Genomic DNA, 17,229 nt, shown 5'->3' on the forward strand with positions numbered 1-17,229 from the left:
GACCAGAATTGGCTGAAATTCTTTATTCCATCCATGAAAAAGGACACAGAAAACAAATTAAGAGTGCAAATTCTAAAGATAATGTTTATACTAAAAATAAAAATTAAAAACCTCTTAAGAACTAAAGCAGAATTATTTTCACCTGAAGATAAAGGATATGCTGTTCACTAAGATCAAATATTTAGTCAACAATTTATGCAACCATATGCATCTGAAAGGAATAAAATCATAGATGTAGCAACATTATCTGCAAAAGTGTATTAGAAGTCACGAACATCAATCTGGAAGAAGTCCTCTAACCCAGCCATATAGTCGTGTCCACAGGCCAGCATCAGCCTCGTCTGAGTCCTCTGTGGCACTGCATTCTCGCCCTCTCTGCTCGTGTGTGCTGGGGTTTTAAGTATTCTTTCAACAGTTTCCACAGGACAGGCCCCCTGGTGGGAGCGTTCACAAACCTCCCTACAGGACCTCTCCTTCTTAAGCCAGCACAAACGTCTGGACTTCTCCAAAATGGATGACTGAATACAAGCACCTAATATTTACTTTTCCCCCCCATACCCTCAGTAAAATAACAATTAACTTTAAAAAAAGTTTAAGTCAAAAATCCTTATGGAAAGAATATTTCAAAAGAAGGAAAAAACAGAACAGGGATGTCAATCAGATTCTGAAAACTGGACAAATGGTAACCAACTTTGAAAGAGAACAAGTTAAACTAACCGTAGCCAGGAAAAGCTGCAGCAAGTCAGTCTGGGCTATAAGACCTGGAGTTATTTCTGAAGGAAGAATAAACTAAAACAAAGATTTGGATGAAAGCTTGAAAGGAAAGCTTAGGTTCCCAAAACCCAACCTCACAAGCACAGCCAGGTGACTTCCCTTTGTTGCTCTACAAAAGATGTACAGCCTAGAGTGGTGTGCAGGAACTGTAAGAGGGAATGAAGAATGAAGAGGCAACATCTGAGTGAAACAAGGGGATTATTCCAAGTGAACATACTGAACCTTCAGACTTCCTGCCTGGTTCCCAGAACACAAAATGAAAATTAGAAGATTCTTTTGTAGGGTGCTGATTAACTCAAAAGCTGATATTTGGAGACCGGGGCAGGGGGAGGAGGGGTTGCCACCGTGACTCCCTACAGAGAAGCCTACCAGTCAAAACCCTTGCCCATGCATAAAGAGCTTCCCAACAGTGCTTAACTCTACTTCAACAGTTAGTCAAGGATCATCAGCTCAAAATGAATGCCAGAGACAAAAAAGGAGGAGAGGGGAGAAGAGGAACAAAAAAGAAACATAAAGGAAATGTATAAAAAAGAAACTTTAAAGGAAAAACCAATATGGAAGGAAGGAAGGAAGGAGCAAGCCCACATGAAACAAGAACAGGATGCTATAACAAAGGAACATCTAAGGACCACAAAAAGTTACTGGAAATTAAAGTATGTACCGAAATTTTCTAAAAATCAATAATGAAGAAAAAAGTATAACATAGCAGAGATGGAAAACAGGAGAAGGAAATTTTCAGTGAATTATTAAAAATCTCCCAGAATCATAGGACATGAACCTCCAGAATGAAATGATCAATCAAACACCTAGCAAATGAAGTTTAAATTCTAACAAGCTGTTTCAATATAATTTAAGATTATGGAAAATAAAGATCAATATGGAGGCTAGCGATTCCAATAGAAGAAACAAGCAATATATAAATGAAATAGCATGCCGTCAAAGTTTTAATGGTACCATTTAAAGACAGAAAGTAACAGGAAAATGCACTGAAAATTCTGAGGGGAAAAACTGTTTAAAATTCTTAACAGTCTACTTACAAGGAGAATAAAACATATGTCATACATGCAAAATGTAAAATGTACCTCCCCATATACCATCCCAGAAAGTTACTGAAGGGCTATTTTCTAAACAAAATAAGTAAATCCTGAAATTAGGATTCCATGGGAACCAGAAAACAGAATAAAGAGGTAAAAACATGGAATAATGGCAAAGGAAGACACCAAGAAAGTGGTTCTCCTTTTCTCAGAATAGAAGTCAATGCAGATTAAAGCAAGACTATAAAACACTCCAGTATGAGACATTTAACAAGAAGAAAGAGAAAGAAAAAAGAGGGAAGGAGGGAAGGATGGAGGGAAGGAGGGAGGGAGGGGAAGAGGGAAGGGAGGGAGGGAGGGAGGGAAGAAGGGAGGAAGGATCAATATAATTAGTGACAGGTACACAGAAAATCATGCAAAAAAAACAAAAAAAGCAGTTAACTTCAAATGAAAGCCTGTACAAGAATGATGGAATTGCATTACATCTAAGCATGAATGTTAATGAACTAGTAATACAACATTAAGAAGATTGGGGAAATAACAACTGTAAGAATAGGTAAAAACACTAAATGGCCCTCTTCAATTGTAGACAGGTAGACAACAGATAATACATAAAATTGAACAAATAAATCAGGAAATAGAATATGCAAATTACTTGGGAAATACAGGGAAAAATGGGCAACATACAGCTGAAAGACCAAAAGTAATCACCTCTGGTGCCGGAGAGCTGGGAGCTACTTTTTCATTACCTGTTTAAGATGGTATATGGTGTATTAAAGGGCTGTGCACAGATGACCCTTGGTATCCACAAGGATTGGCTCCAGGACCCTCCACAGAGATCCAAATCTGCAGTACTCGGGTCCCTTATATAAAATGATGCTGTATTTGCATGTAACCTATGCACATCCTCCGGTATGCTTTAAAATCATCTCAAGATTACTTACAGTACTTAATACAATATGAATACTAATAAACAGTTGTTATACTGTACTGTCAGTCCCAGCTGCTCAGCTTCAATGCAGCTCACTGCTACTATGCCTGGGAAAATGGAAGATGGTCCAAGTACTTGGCCCCTACACCCATGTGGGAGACCAAATGGAGTTCCAGGCTCCTGACTGTGTCCTGTCCCAGCCCTAGCCATTGCGGCCATTTGGGGAGTGAATCAGAAGATGGAAGATGTACTTCTATCTCTCCCTGTATCTCTGTAACTCTGCCTTTCAAATAAATAAATCTTTGTTCAAAAAATGGGAAGGGGCCGGCGCTGTGGAGCACTAGGTTAATCCTCCACTTGCGGCGCCGGCGTCCCATATGGGTGCCACGTTCTAGTCCCAGTTGCTCCTCTTCCAGTCCAGCTCTCTGCTGTGGCCTGGGAAAACAGTGGAGGATGGCCCAGGTGATTGGGCCCCTGCACCCATGTGGGAGACCGGGAAGAAGCTCCTGGCTCCTGGCTTCGAATCGGCACACCTCCATCCATCGCAGCCATTTGGGGGAGTGAACCAACAGAAGGAAGACCTTTTTTCTGTCTCTCTCCCTCACTGTCTGTAATTCTACCTGTCAAATAAATTTAAAAAAAAAAGGGGGGGGGGGAATGGGGTGAGGGGTGTCAGCATTGTAGCATAACAGCTAAAAAAATGAGGGTAGAAATTAGGATGGGGGCCGGCGCTGCGGCGCAGCGTGTTAAAGTCCCAGCTGCTCCTCTTCTGCTCCAGCTCTCTGCTACAGCCTGCGAAAGCAGTAGAAGATGGCCCAACTCCTTGAGTCCCTGCACCCATGTGGGAGACCTGGAAGAAGCTCCTGGCTCTTGGCTTCTGATCAGCTCAGCTCCAGCCATGGCAGTCATTTGGGGAGTGAATCAGAAGAATGGAAGACACCTCTCTCTCTCTCACTCACTCTCTCTCTCTCTCTCTGGCTCTACCACTCTCTATAACTCTTTCAAATGAATAAAATAATTCTAAAAAAAAAAAAAAAGATAAGCACGAAACCACCAAGAAAACATCTATAATATTTACTAATAAGAGTGAAAAGGGGGGGCAGCATTGTGGCAAAGCAGTTGAAGCCACTGCCTGTGACGCTGGCCTATCCCATATGGGCACTGGTTCAAGTCCAAGCTGTTCCACTTCTGATCCAGCTCTCTGCTAATGGCTTAGGAAAAATAACAGAAGATGGCCCAAGCATCTGGGCTACTGCCACCCACATGGCAGATCTGGAAGAAGATCCTGGCTCCTAGCTTTGACCTGGCTGAACCCCAGCCACTGCAGCCACTGGGGGAAGGAACCAGCAAATGGAATCTCTCCCTCTCTCTCCCTCTCTGTAAATCTTTCAAAGAGTGAAAAGGGGATCAAAATAAACAAACACAAAACAATGTAGTAATACAGTAAATGAGAGACAAAAAAAGCACTATTCAACATAAAATAGGCAAGAAGATAAGGAAAGTTCTTATCTATCAGTAATTAATGTACACACTTTGCAATCAGAAGATATAAATAAGCAGAATGGATTTTTTTTAAAAGGATCAAACTACATACTGTCTACAAGAGACTCACTTATAGATATAAGGATACATATAGATTGAAAGTGAAAGCATGGGCCGGTGCCACGGCTCAATAGGCTAATCCTCCGCCTGCAGCGTTGGCACACCAGGTTCTAGACCCGGTCGGGGCGCTAATTCTGTCTCAGTTGCCCCTCTTCCAGGCCAGCTCTCTGCTGTGGCCCGGGAGTGCAGAGGACAATGAAGTCCTTGGGCCCTGCACCCACATGGGAGACCAGGAGAAGCACCTGGCTCCTGGCTTCAGATCAGTGCGGTGCGCTGGCCACGGCGGCCATTGGAGGGTGAACCAACGGTAAAGGAAGACCTTTCTCTCTCTCTCTCTCTCTCTCTCTCTCACTGTCCACTCTGTCTGTCAAAAAAAAAAAAAAAAGAAGAAAAGAAAAGAAAAGAAAGTGAAAGTATGAAAAAGATATTCCAGGCAAATGGCAATCAAAAAAAGAAGAGAAGTAGCTTAGCTATAATGCTATCAGACGAAACAGACTTTAGGTTAAAAAAGGTTTCAAGAAGCAAATGATATTTAATATTGATAAAGGGTTCAATCTATCAAGAAGATATAACAATGATAAAAATACACTTATCTAACAACACAGTGACAAATATAGAAGGCAAAAATTTACAGATGTGAAGGAAGAAATTGTCAGTTTTACACTATTGGTTGAAGATATCAACATCCCACTTTAACTGAAGGACAGAGGAGCCAGAAAGAAAATTAATAAGGAAATCAAGAACATGAACAACATTATAGATCAACCAGACCTCAGAAACATGTAGAAAATACTTCCAGAGAGGAACAAGAAAGCACATCCTACAGAGGGAACATGAACCATCTCAAAATAATTTAACAAGGTTGAAACCAGAAAAAGCATTCTGTCCTACCAAAATGGAATGAAACTAGAAATCATTAACAGAAAGAAAACTGAAGGCCAGTGCTGTGGCTCACTTGGCTAATCCTCCACCTGTGGCACCGGCATCCCGGGTTCTAGTCCCAATTGGGCGCTGGGTACTAGTCCTGGTTGCTCCTCTTCCAGTCCAGTTCTCTGCTGTGGCCCAGGAGGGCAGAGGAGGATGGCCCAAGTTCTTGGGTCTCTGCACCCGCATGGGAGATCAGGAGGAATACCCGGCTGCTGGCTTCAGATCGGCACAGCGTCAGCCGTAGCGGCCATTTGGGGAGTGAACCAACGGAAGAAAGACCTTTCTCTCTGTCTCTCTCTCACTGTCTATAACTCTCTGTCTCTCTCTCGCACTAACTCTGCTTGGCAAAAAAAAAAACAAACAAACAAACAAAAAAACAAACAAACAAACAAAAAAACTGAAAAACTTATAGGCATATAGAAATTTAACAAAAACAACCATCCAGGGCACCAAAGAAGAAATGACAAATTAGAAAATATCTTGAGACTAAAAATTATAAAAATCGAACACAGCAAAACTCATGGGACAGAGTAAACCAATGCTCAGAGGAAAATTTATAGCTGTAAACAACTACATCATTAAAGAAAAAAAGAACCTAATCATATACTTTAAGGAACCTGAAAAAGAGGAAACTAAACTCAAAGTTAGAAGAGGGAACAGCAAGCAAAGATTAGCTGGAGATAAGCAGGACAGAGAATAGAATAATAATAGCAAAAATCAAAAGTCAATGAAACTAAAATTTGGCTCTTCAAAAAGATCAACAAAACTGATCAATCTTTACCTAGATTGCATAAAGAAAAATGAGAGAAAATTCAGATTACCAAAATCATGAATGAAAGTGGGAACAATGTAACTTATTTTACAGAAATAAATGGAATTTGCAAAGAATACTATGAACAGTTGAATAGCAACAAACTAAATAACCTAGATAAAATGAACAAATTCCTAGAAAAAAACACAAATTACCAAAACTGGAAGAGAAGAAACAGAAAATCTGAACAGAGCTTATAACAGATTTAATCCGTAATCAAAAACTTCCCAATGAGAAAAAGATTCACAGATCAATGCTACTAACATCCAAAGAACTAACACCAATTCTTCAACTTCTAAAAAAATCAAAAAGGAGGGAAGATACTTTAAGAGATCAGCCAAAAGTACTTAAAAAAAAAAGAAATTACAGGCTAATATTTCTTATGAATATATATATATGCAAAAATTCTCAACAAAATGTTGACAAACTAAACAAAGCAACATCTTAAAAGGATTATACACCATGACAAAGTCTGATTCATCCCCCCGCCAAAATGCACAGATGGTTCCATATAAAAAAATTAAATGTAATATACCACCTTATCAGAATGAAAGAGAAAAAAACCACAGGACAATTCTAACTGAAGCAGAAAAGGCCTTTGGCAAAATTTGATACACTGTAGGATTTTAATAATAAATACTTAAATAAACTAAGAATAGAAGATGATTTCTTCAACGTGTTATAAAAGCCATATATAGCGGCCAGCACCATGGCTCACTTGGTTAATCCTCCACCTGTGGCGCCAGCATCCAATATGGGCACTAGATTCTAGTTCCAGTTGCTCCTCTTCCAGTCCAGCTCTCTGCTGAGGCCCAGGAAGGCAGTGGAGGATGGCCCAAGTGCTTGGGCCCTTGCACCCGCATGGGAGACCAGGAGGAAGCACCTGGCTCCTGGCTTCGGATCAGCGTAGCTCTGGCGGTAGCAGCCATTTGGGGGTTGAACCAACTTGAAGGAAGACCTTTCTCTCTGTCTCTCTCTCTCTCACTGTCTAACTCTATCTGTCCAAAAAAAAAAGCCATATATAAAAACCTAAAGTTGCCATCATATTGGTGAATTTTTCTAAGATCAAAAACATGACAAGGATGCCCACACTGTCACTGTTATATTCAAAGAAGTACTAGACAGAGTAATTAGAGAAGAAAAATCCTAATAAAAACATAAATTAGAAAGGAAAACATAAGATTATCTCTACTGACAGACGTTATGATCTTATATGTAGAAAATGGAAAAGAACACACACACCTCTGCTAGTGTTAATAAATTCACCAAAGCTGCAGGATAAGAAATCCACATATGGAAATAATTATTCTCAATACATTAGCAACAAACAACCTGCAACAAAAATTAAGCAAAGAATCCAAAGGTGGGTTTTCACCCTAGGGGTTAAGATGCCGATTAAGATGTCCACGTCCTGGCAGCTGGCATTCTGGTGTAGCCAGTTAAGCCACTGCCTGTGATGCCAACATCCCCTATCAGAGCAGGTCCAAGTTCCAGCTGCTCTGCTTCCAATCAAGCTCCCTACTAACAAGAAAGCAGAGGATGACGGCTCAGGTACTTGGATCCCTCCTACCCCATATGGGAGACCAGGTGCAGTTCCTGGCTCCTAGCTGTGGCCTGGCCCAGCCCTATCCATTGTCAACACTTGGAAAGTAAATGAGTGGATGAAAGATCCCCCCCCCCCCGCCCTTTGTCACTCTGCCTTTCAACAAACAAAATCCACCTTAAAAAAAAAAAAAAGGCTCATATACCATGTCAGAAACTTGGGCTGAGTCCCCGTGCTGGTCTCCGACTCTAGCATTCCTGCTAATACAGACCTTGGCAGGCAGCAGTGATGGTTTATACAGCTGGGTTCCTACCACCCATGTGAGAGACCTGGACTGAGCTCCCAGCTCTGGGCTTCAGCCTGGCTCAGCCCTCACTATTGCAGCCATTTAGGGAGTGAACCAGTGAAAGGAAAAGCTGCCTCTCTCTGTATGGCTCTCACTCTTTGTCACTCTGCCTTTCAAATAAATAAATAAATCATTTTTTAAAAAAAAAAAACTTGGATACTAAAAACTACAAGATTACTAAAAGAAATTACAAGTACAAATAGAGGAAAGTCTACATTCAAGGATTAAGAAACATATTTATTTATTAAGATTTCAATACTATTGGACAATTGACAATTATCTATAGATTCTGTGATATCCCCACTGCCAAGAGCCAGGAACTGCACCTGGTCTCCCATATGGGGTAGGAGGGATCCAAGTACCTGGGCTGTCATCCTCTGCTTTCTTGTTAGTAGGGAGCTTGATTGGAAGCAGAGCAGCTGGAACTTGGACCTGCTCTGATAGGGGATGCTGGCATCACAGGCAGTGGCTTAACTGGCTACACCAGAACGCCAGCTGCCAGGAAGTGAACATACCAATGTTTCTTATAATTTCCAAGATCCTTGAATAGCCAAAACAATCTTGAAAAAGAACAATATTGGAGGCCTCACACTGTGTTTTCAAATTGTATTTAAGTGTGATGCCAGCATATACACAGATACAAACCAAAAACTAGAATAGAGAGTTTAAAAATAACCCCTCACATATACAGTCAGATAATTTTTGACAAGGATGCCAAAATCATTCAATAGAATAAGGGCTGTCTTTTTAATATATGGAGGGAAAACTGGATCCCTGTGCAAAAGAAGGAAGATGGATCCATGCCTTATACCATATACAAAACATAACTAAAAATCCCAGATCTAAACAAAGAGCTCAAACTATGAAACTCTCAGTTGAAAATACAGGGAACCTTCATGACACTGGATCTGGCAATAATTTCGAAGATATGACACCAAAAGCACGAACAACTAAAGAAAAAAAAAACTGGACCTCATCAAATTTAAAAATTCTTTTGAAAAGATTTGTATTATTTCTTTCAAAGGCAGAATGACAGGGAAGGAAGGAGAGACAGAGAAACAATGAGATCTTTCTCCTACTGGTTCACTCCCCAAATGAGCTGAGCCAGCTTGAAGTCAGGAGCCTGGAACTCCATGTGGGTAGCAGGGGACCAAATCTTTGAGCCATCTTCTGCTGCTTTCTCAAGTGCATTAACAGGGAACTGGATCAGAAATGGAGCAGCCAGGACTTGAACCGGTACACATATGGGATGTCCATATCATAGGCCACAGTTAACCCTCTGCACCACAAAATCAGTACCCAAAATGAAAAACTTTTGTTTATCAAAGGACATTATTTGTGAATCATGTATCTGATAAGGGACTAATACTAAGAACATATGAAGAGCTCCTAAAGGCTCAACATCAAAAAAAAAAAAAAATTAAAAATTGGGCAAAGAACTTCACTAGTCATTTCACTGAAAAGCATGTACAAATGGCGAATAAACACATAGAAAGATGCTCAACATGACTAAGCATGACAATATATCACTCTAACAACAACAACAAAACAGTAATTAATTAGTGTTTGCAAGGATGTGGGAAAACTGGATTACTCAAACACTGCTGGTGGGAATATAAAACATTGTAGACAGTATAACAGTTCCTTAAAAAATTAAACACAGAGGCCAGCACTGTGGAGTTGCGGGCTAAGCCTGAAGCTTCGGCACCCCATGTAAGCGCCTGCAGAAGAAGATGGCCAAAGTGCTTAGGTCCCTGCGCCCTTATGGGAGACCGGGAAGAAGCTTCTGGCTCCTAGCTTAAACTTGGCCCAGCACCAGCCACTGCAGCCATTTGGGGAGTGAAGCAGCAGATAAAAGATCTTTCTCTGTCTCTCCCTTTTTCTCTGTGTAACTCTGCCTTTCAAATAAATAAACCTTTAACAACAACAACAACAAAAGCCTAAACACAGAATTACTATATGATTCAGCAATTGCACTTGTAGATACAAACACTCCCTTTAAAAGAAAAAATTTCCCAGTCTGGTGCTGTGGTACAACCCATATTGCAGCAGGTTCAAGTCCTGGCTACTCCATTTCTGATCCAGCTCCCTGCTAATGTGCCTGGGAAAGCAGCAAAAGATGGCCCAAGTGCTTGGGTCCCTGTATCCATGTAGGAGACTCAGATGAAGCTCCTGGCTTCGACTGGCCTAGTCCTGGCCGCTGCAGCCATTTGGGAAGTGAACCAGTGGATGGAACTTCTCTTTCTCTCTATCTCTCCCTCTTTCCTTGTAACTCAAATAAATGAATCTTGGAAAAAAAAAAGAAGAAGAAAAAAATTTCCCTCAAATCTAAAAACACATCTCAGCAAATCTCAAGGCACATATTAAAACAAAACTTGCATTTCATGTAAAAATTTATCAATATCTAATTGATAACATGAAAAATACTTTTTTTTAGAGTTCCTGTTTCAGCAACAACACAGCAATAAAATACTAAAAAAAAAAAAAACAAATAATCTAAAAGACAGCAGGGAATGAGAAAGAACAGAAGGGGAAAAAAAGAAAGAAAATATAAATACTAAGTTAAATCAAAACATTATTTATTAAATAAAAATGGTCTAAATACAAATTAGAATTATCAGACTGGATTAAAGAAGAGAGACTCAGACTCATGCTGTCCATAAGAAACTCAATTTAAATACTATGATTTAGTTAGTACAAAAATAAAAGGGATGGAAACATACATACCATACAAACATCAAACAAAAAGAGCTACACTGGAGCCAGTGCTGTGGCACAACAGGTAACGTTACTGCCTTTGGTACTGGCATCCCATATGGGTACCAGTTCAAGTCCCGGCTGTTCCTCTTCTGATCCAGCTCTCTGCGATGGCCTGAGAAAGCAGTGGAAGATGGCCCAAGTGCTTGGGCCCCTGTACCCACACACCCACATGAGAGACATGGAAGAAGCTCCGGGCTCCTGGCTTGGATCAGCCCAGCTCCGGCCACTGTAGCCATTTGGGGAGTGAAGCAGTGGATGAAAAACTCTCTCTCACACTCTCTCTCTGTCTGCCTCTCTGTAATTCTGCTTTTCAAATAAATAAATAAATCTTTAAGAAAAAAAAAAAAAAGAGCTACACTAAGGGGCAGGAATTTGGCTCAGCAGTGAAGACACCAGTTGGGATGCCCACATCTGACCTCAGAGTTACTGAGTTTAAGTCCCAGCTCCATCTCTGATTCGAGTTTCCTGCTTATACACACCTCTAGAGGCAGCAGGCTGTGGCTCAAGTAGTTGTGTCCCTGCTACCCACATAAGAGACCAAGACTGAGTACCCAGCTCCTGGCTTCAATGTGGCTCAGTCGTGGTTGTTGTAGTCATTTGGGTAATGAACCAGTGGAAGATCTTTCTCTCTCTACTTATGTCTCTCTCTTTCAAATAAACAAAAAAAATTTTTAAGATTTATTTTATTTACCCAAAAAGCAGAGTCAGAGAGAGACAGAGACAGAGAGAGAGAGAGAGAGGTCTTCCATCATGCTGGCCCACTTCCCAAATAGCCACAAACAGCCAGGACACCAGGCCAGGCCAAAGTCAGGAACCAGGAGCTCAATCCAGGCCTCCCACATGAGTGCAGGGGCCCAGGCACCTGGGCTGTCCTCTGATGATCTGCCAGGTGCACCAGCAGAGAGCCAGATCAGCTTAGAAGCAGCTGAGGCTCAAACTGGTACCCATGTGGGGCTGCCAGAGTCACAGGGGACCTCAACCCACCAGGCCTCAACGTCTGTCCCACAAACATAAAAATGCTAAGCAATATTAATTTCAGATAAAGAAGACTTCTGAGCACAGAAACTTACCAGAGAATAAAAAAAGAAGAGAGAAAAAGAAAACCGCATAACGGCAAAAGGGTCAATTCAAGCAAAATATGAAAATCCTAAATGTGTACATTATCTAACAATAAAACTTGAAAACACATGAAGCAAAACTAATAGAACTGAAAGGAGAAACAGCCATAACCACAATGGTAGCTGGAGGTTTCAGTCTTCTCTCATTATTAATAAATAGAACAATTAACAGAACCAATAAACAGAAAAATTCCAAAGGGCCGGAGCTGAGGTATAGCAGGTTAAGCTGCCACCTTTAGCATTGACATTTATTTGGGTGACAGTTTCAGTGCTAGCTGATCTACTTCCAATCCAGCTCCCTGCTAATGCACGTGGGAAAGTAGTAGAAGATGGCCCAAGTCCCCTGCCATCCACTTGGGAGACCCAGATGAAGCTCCTGGCTTCTGTCTGACCCAGCCCTGGCCCTTGCAGCCATCTGGGAAGTGAACCAGCAGATGGAAGACTTCTCTCTAACTCTGGCTCTCTCTCTCTCCACCTTTCAAATAAATAAATAAAATCTTAAAAAAAAAAAAAAAAGAAAAGAAAGAAAATTTGCAGAAACATGAGAACTGAACAATGCCATCAATCAATTGGTTGTAACTGATATTTATACAAATGCCTACTAAGCAACAGCAAAATAAACATTCTTTAAGATAGTCCATACCCTGGATCTTTAAATAAATCTTGGGGCCAGCGTTGTGGCCTAGTAGGTTAAGCCACCACTCGTAATGCCAGCATCCCATATGGGCACCAGTTCAAGTCCCAGGAGCTCCACTTCCAATCCAGCTCCCTGCTGATTCAAGTGGGAAAGCAGTAGAAGACAGCCCAAGTGCTTGGGCCCCTGCCACTCACATGGGAGACCTGAATGAAGCTCCCGGCTTCAGGCTTCAGCATCACCCAGCCTTGGCAGTTGCTGCCATTTGGGGAGTGAACCAGTAGAAGAGCTCACTCGCTCGCTTGTTCTCTCTCTGTGTAACTCTGCCTTTGAAATAAAGTAAATCTTAAGAATTTTTTTAAAAAAACTGAAATCACAACAAATAAGTGCCCTGAATTGATTAAACTATAAAGAATTAAACTAGAAATCATTTGGAAAACCTCCAAATGTTTAGAAATTAAATAGCATATTTTTACAGTTTGCATTTTTTTTTTTTTTTTTTGAAATGCAGATGCAAAGAGTGAGACAGAGACAGAGATCTTTACTTCCCAAACACCCAAAACGGGCAGGTCAGGCCAAAATGAGGAGCCTGGAACCCAATCCAGGTTTTCCATATGGGTGGCAAGGACCCAAGTTCTTGAGCCATCACCTGCTTCTTCCCAGGGTACATTTTAACAGGAAACTGGAATCAAAACCAGAGCTGAGACTAAAAACAAGGCACTTCAATATGAGATGCAGGCATCCAAAATGGCATCGTAACCATTGTACCAAATGCCCATCCCAAAACAACATATTTCTAACTCAAGGATTAGAGAGCTTTTTCTGCAAAGAGCCAGAAGGTAATTATTTTAGGTTTCATGGGCCCTGTAAGTATTTGTCACATTTTTCTTTTCATAGCCTTTAATAAATATGCAAATAGCAATTTAAAAAACCACCATTAACTAAAGGCCACACAAAAACATGTGAGGACCAGTTCTAAAAATAATTAATGAGTCAGAGAGAAAGCCTTGAGTTTAAAAATGAAAATACAACATGTGAAAATGTGTGGTATACAGCTAAAGCAGCACTTAAGAGTGAAATTTATAGCATTAAAATGCTTATATTAGAAACTAGAAAGAGAAGCATAGAACAAAGGATAAACAGAAGAAAGAAAAACTTTTAAAAAACTAGAGATAATCATTAAAACTAAAAGTTGGGTATTAAAAGATCAATAAAACCAATACACCCTAGAATAGGATTTATCAATCTCCCACCACTGACATTTGGGCTGGATAAACCTTTAATGTGAGATGTGTCCCATATCAGATGTTTAGCAACATCACGGGCTTCTCTCCACTAGACACAAATAACATCCACCACTCCAGTTATGACAATCAAAAGTGTCCCCATACATCGTCAAACATTCCCTGGGCGTAACACCTGCCCATTTGAGAACCACTGTAGCTACTTAGAAAAACAAAGAAAAAAAGAGAAGGCACAAATCAATAAAATCAGGATTATAGGGAGTACTCCATACATATTTAAAAGAAATAAGGAAATAAATTATAAACAACTCTTGTGTTCATAAATTTAAAACCTTAAGTAAAACAGAGCAATTCTTTAAAATCCACTATCAAAATGCTCCCAACAGAGAAAAAAGTAGTTTGAGTAGTCCAATATTTATTAAAGAATATGAATTTGTACTTTGAAGTTTCTGAAAAAGAAATCTTCAGGTCTAGACGGTTTTATTGATAAATTCTACCAAACAGTCAAAAAAGTAACACTAATTCTATACATCTTCCAGAACATATAAAAAGAGGGAACATTTTGCGAATCATTTTATGAGGTAAACAAATTATCAGTAATATATAAAAATAATATTACACCATGATATGGGGGCAGGCATCTGGCATAGAGTTTAAGATGCCCATGTCCCAAATCAGAGCATCTCAGTTCAATGCCTGTCTCTGGCTCCTGACACCAGCATCCTGCTAATGCAGATGCTAGGAGACACAGTGGTGATGGATTCCACCTGCTGGTTCACTCCCTAACCAAGTTTAAGAGACACCAAAAAAACTACAGAGCATTATTAGCAAAGAGACAGATACACAGATCTTAGAAAGAAGAAAACAAAATAGACGGTCTAGAAATAGAATTATAAATATAGCTGGCAAATTCACTTGCTTTTTAACAATTTTAGTGAGATGTAATTCACAAACAACATAGTTTACGTATTTTTGATGGTTTTTTGTCTATGTGCAGGGTTGCAAAACCATCCTACTATATTCTGAATTTCATCACCCCTAAAGATCTCCATACTCATTAGCAGTTGCTCTCCATTCCCCTCTACCTGCTTGGCCCTAAGCTACTGGTAATCTACTCTCTGTTTTATAAATTCACCTATTCTGAACATCTCATATAAATGGAATCATACAATATTTGGTCTCTTGTGAATGGCTTCTTTCACTTAACATAATGTTTTCAAGGTGCACTTTATTGTATTGCCAAACATTCCATTATATAAATATAAATATATGACATCTTATTTTACTTATCCATTCATTAGTTGATAGACATCTGAACTGTTCCCGTTTGTTGGCTATTATGAATGCTACTATTAGCATTTGTACACAAATTTTTGTGTGAACAAGTTTTACTCCAATCACACACAAGATTATTTAGGTGTAGAACTGCTGAGTCATATGACAACTTAATCTTTAACTTTTTGAAAAATTCCAAACTGTTTTCCAAAATGACTACACTAGTTTATGCTCCCACTCTGAAAGCTCCAATTTTTCCACATACATGCTATTAAATGTTTATCATTTTATTATTTATTTTTATTTTATTATTAGCCATCCTAATGGATTATCTCCTATGGTCCTGACTCCAAATCATTCTTGACCAAGATGCAAAGTTGATTCAAAAGAGAAAGGATAGTATTTTCAACCACAGTGTTGGAATAACTGGACACCCATTTGCAAGTAAAATGAACCTTGACCTAAATCTCACACCTCATACAAAAACTAACTTAAAATATAAAAGAAAATCAGTTCTAGGCAAAGAGTTCTTGGATATGATACCAAATACATGACCCATCTAAGAAAAAACAGTGATAAATTTGACTTCAAAATTTAAAGCTCTTGTTCCAGAAAAGGCAATGTTAAGAGAATGAAAAGACAAGATACAGAATACAAGAAAACATTTGTATTTGCAAGTCATATATTCAACAAAGGACTTATATTCAGAATATATAAAGAATTTTCAAAACTCCATAGTAAAAAAACATAAAACAATTTTTAAAAAGGGTTAAAGATTGCAGCAGATAAATGAGGATACAGAGTAGTAAATAAATGAATGAACTGTTGCTCACCAATAAGAGCCAATAGGAAATGCACAAGACAACTGTAAAACACTCACTCAGTGCTAGTACTAGTACTAAGAACACAGAGCTTTGAGAACTCACAGACACTGCTGGTGGAAAGGAAGTCATACAGCCACGAAGGAAAACAGCTTGTTTGTGTGATTGTGTCTTAAAAACTGAGTATTTTCGGGGGGGGGGGGGGGTCTTCAAAAGTTCATAAAAAAAATGTGTTATTTAAAAGCCATCCAGATTTAAAATTTGTTGAACTATAATAAATCAAATTTTTTTTGACAGGCAGAATTAGACAGTGAGAGAGACACACACACAAAGAGAAAGGTCTTCCTTCCGTTGGTTTACCCCCCAAATGGTCACTACGGCCGGAACACTGCACAGATCCGAAGCCAGGAGCCAGGTGCTTCCTCCTGGTCTCCCATGCGGGTGCAGGGCCCAAGCGCTTGGGCCATCCTCCACTGCCTTCCTGGGCCACAGCAGAGAGCTAGACTGGAGAGGAACAACAGGACAGAATCCGGCGCCCCAACTGGGACTAGAACCCGGGGTGCTGGCGCCGCAGGCGGAGGATTAGCCAAGTGAGCCGCAGCGCCGGCCTAAGTCAATATTTTAATTCTACTTTCCACAAACATTCTGAAAAAGTATCCTCATACTTTTGACATGACCTAGCAATACCACTGTAGATATTTACTAACAATGAACATTTATGTTCACACAAAAAACACGCACACAAAGATTTAGAGCAGCTCTATTCATAATTGCCAAAAACTGGAAACCAAAATGCCCTTAAACAGGTGAACAGAACTTACATGATTTTAACAGATATGCATATAACAGAACACACTATTCAGCAATAAAAAGGAATGAACTATTGATACCTAGAACAGTTTGGATGAGACACTACACTGACTGAAAGAAGCTAATCTCAAAAGAGTCTACAGGAGTCCATTTATATGACATTCTGGAAAAAGCAACATTAACAGCGATAGAGAACAGATCGATGGTTGTCAAGCCTCAGGGACTGATGTAGGGTGTCACAAACAGGTACAGCACAAGAGAATTTTGGTGTGATTCTGTGACCTAGTCATGTTGTATCCTGTATTCTATTTTGTATCCTAATTGTGATACTAACAAAGGAGTATAGCAAATAAAAAGTCAATGTTATTGCATAATTAAAAAAAAATGCGAGATAGTCATATTCTTACTAAATGGCAAAATACACAAAAATACATAAAATATGGGCACAAAGAGTAGCTTTGCCCTCTTTTCCTTTATTTAAAATTTTTTTGAAGATTTTATTTATTTATTTGAGAGAGAGAGTTACAGAAGTGAGAGGGAGAGTCAAAAAGAAAGGTCTCTTCCTTCTGTTGGTTCACTCCCCAAATGGCTGCAATGGC

General features: G+C 39.7%; 1 protein-coding gene across 5 annotated transcripts in view; it reads right to left on the reverse strand.

The window, feature by feature from the left end:
- URI1 (URI1 prefoldin like chaperone) overlaps positions 1–17,229 on the reverse strand; it is a 94,824-nt gene that overhangs the window by 15,567 nt on the left and 62,028 nt on the right. Inside the window, exon 1 of one of the 5 annotated variants that reach the window (XM_089319056.1) lies at positions 1–15. This exon is cut by the window's left edge and continues 81 nt beyond it. The exons of the other annotated variants lie outside the window; for them this stretch is intronic. The gene's annotated coding sequence lies outside the window, so the exon portion shown is untranslated. Of the gene's footprint in view, positions 16–17,229 lie in introns of those variants that run through there. 5 annotated transcript variants of the gene reach the window in all.

The sequence above is a fragment of the Oryctolagus cuniculus genome, chromosome 18, assembly GCF_051225735.1.
Source record: "Oryctolagus cuniculus isolate XC-2025 breed Fujian yellow rabbit chromosome 18, ASM5122573v1, whole genome shotgun sequence".
Classification (NCBI taxonomy): Eukaryota; Metazoa; Chordata; class Mammalia; order Lagomorpha; family Leporidae; genus Oryctolagus; species Oryctolagus cuniculus.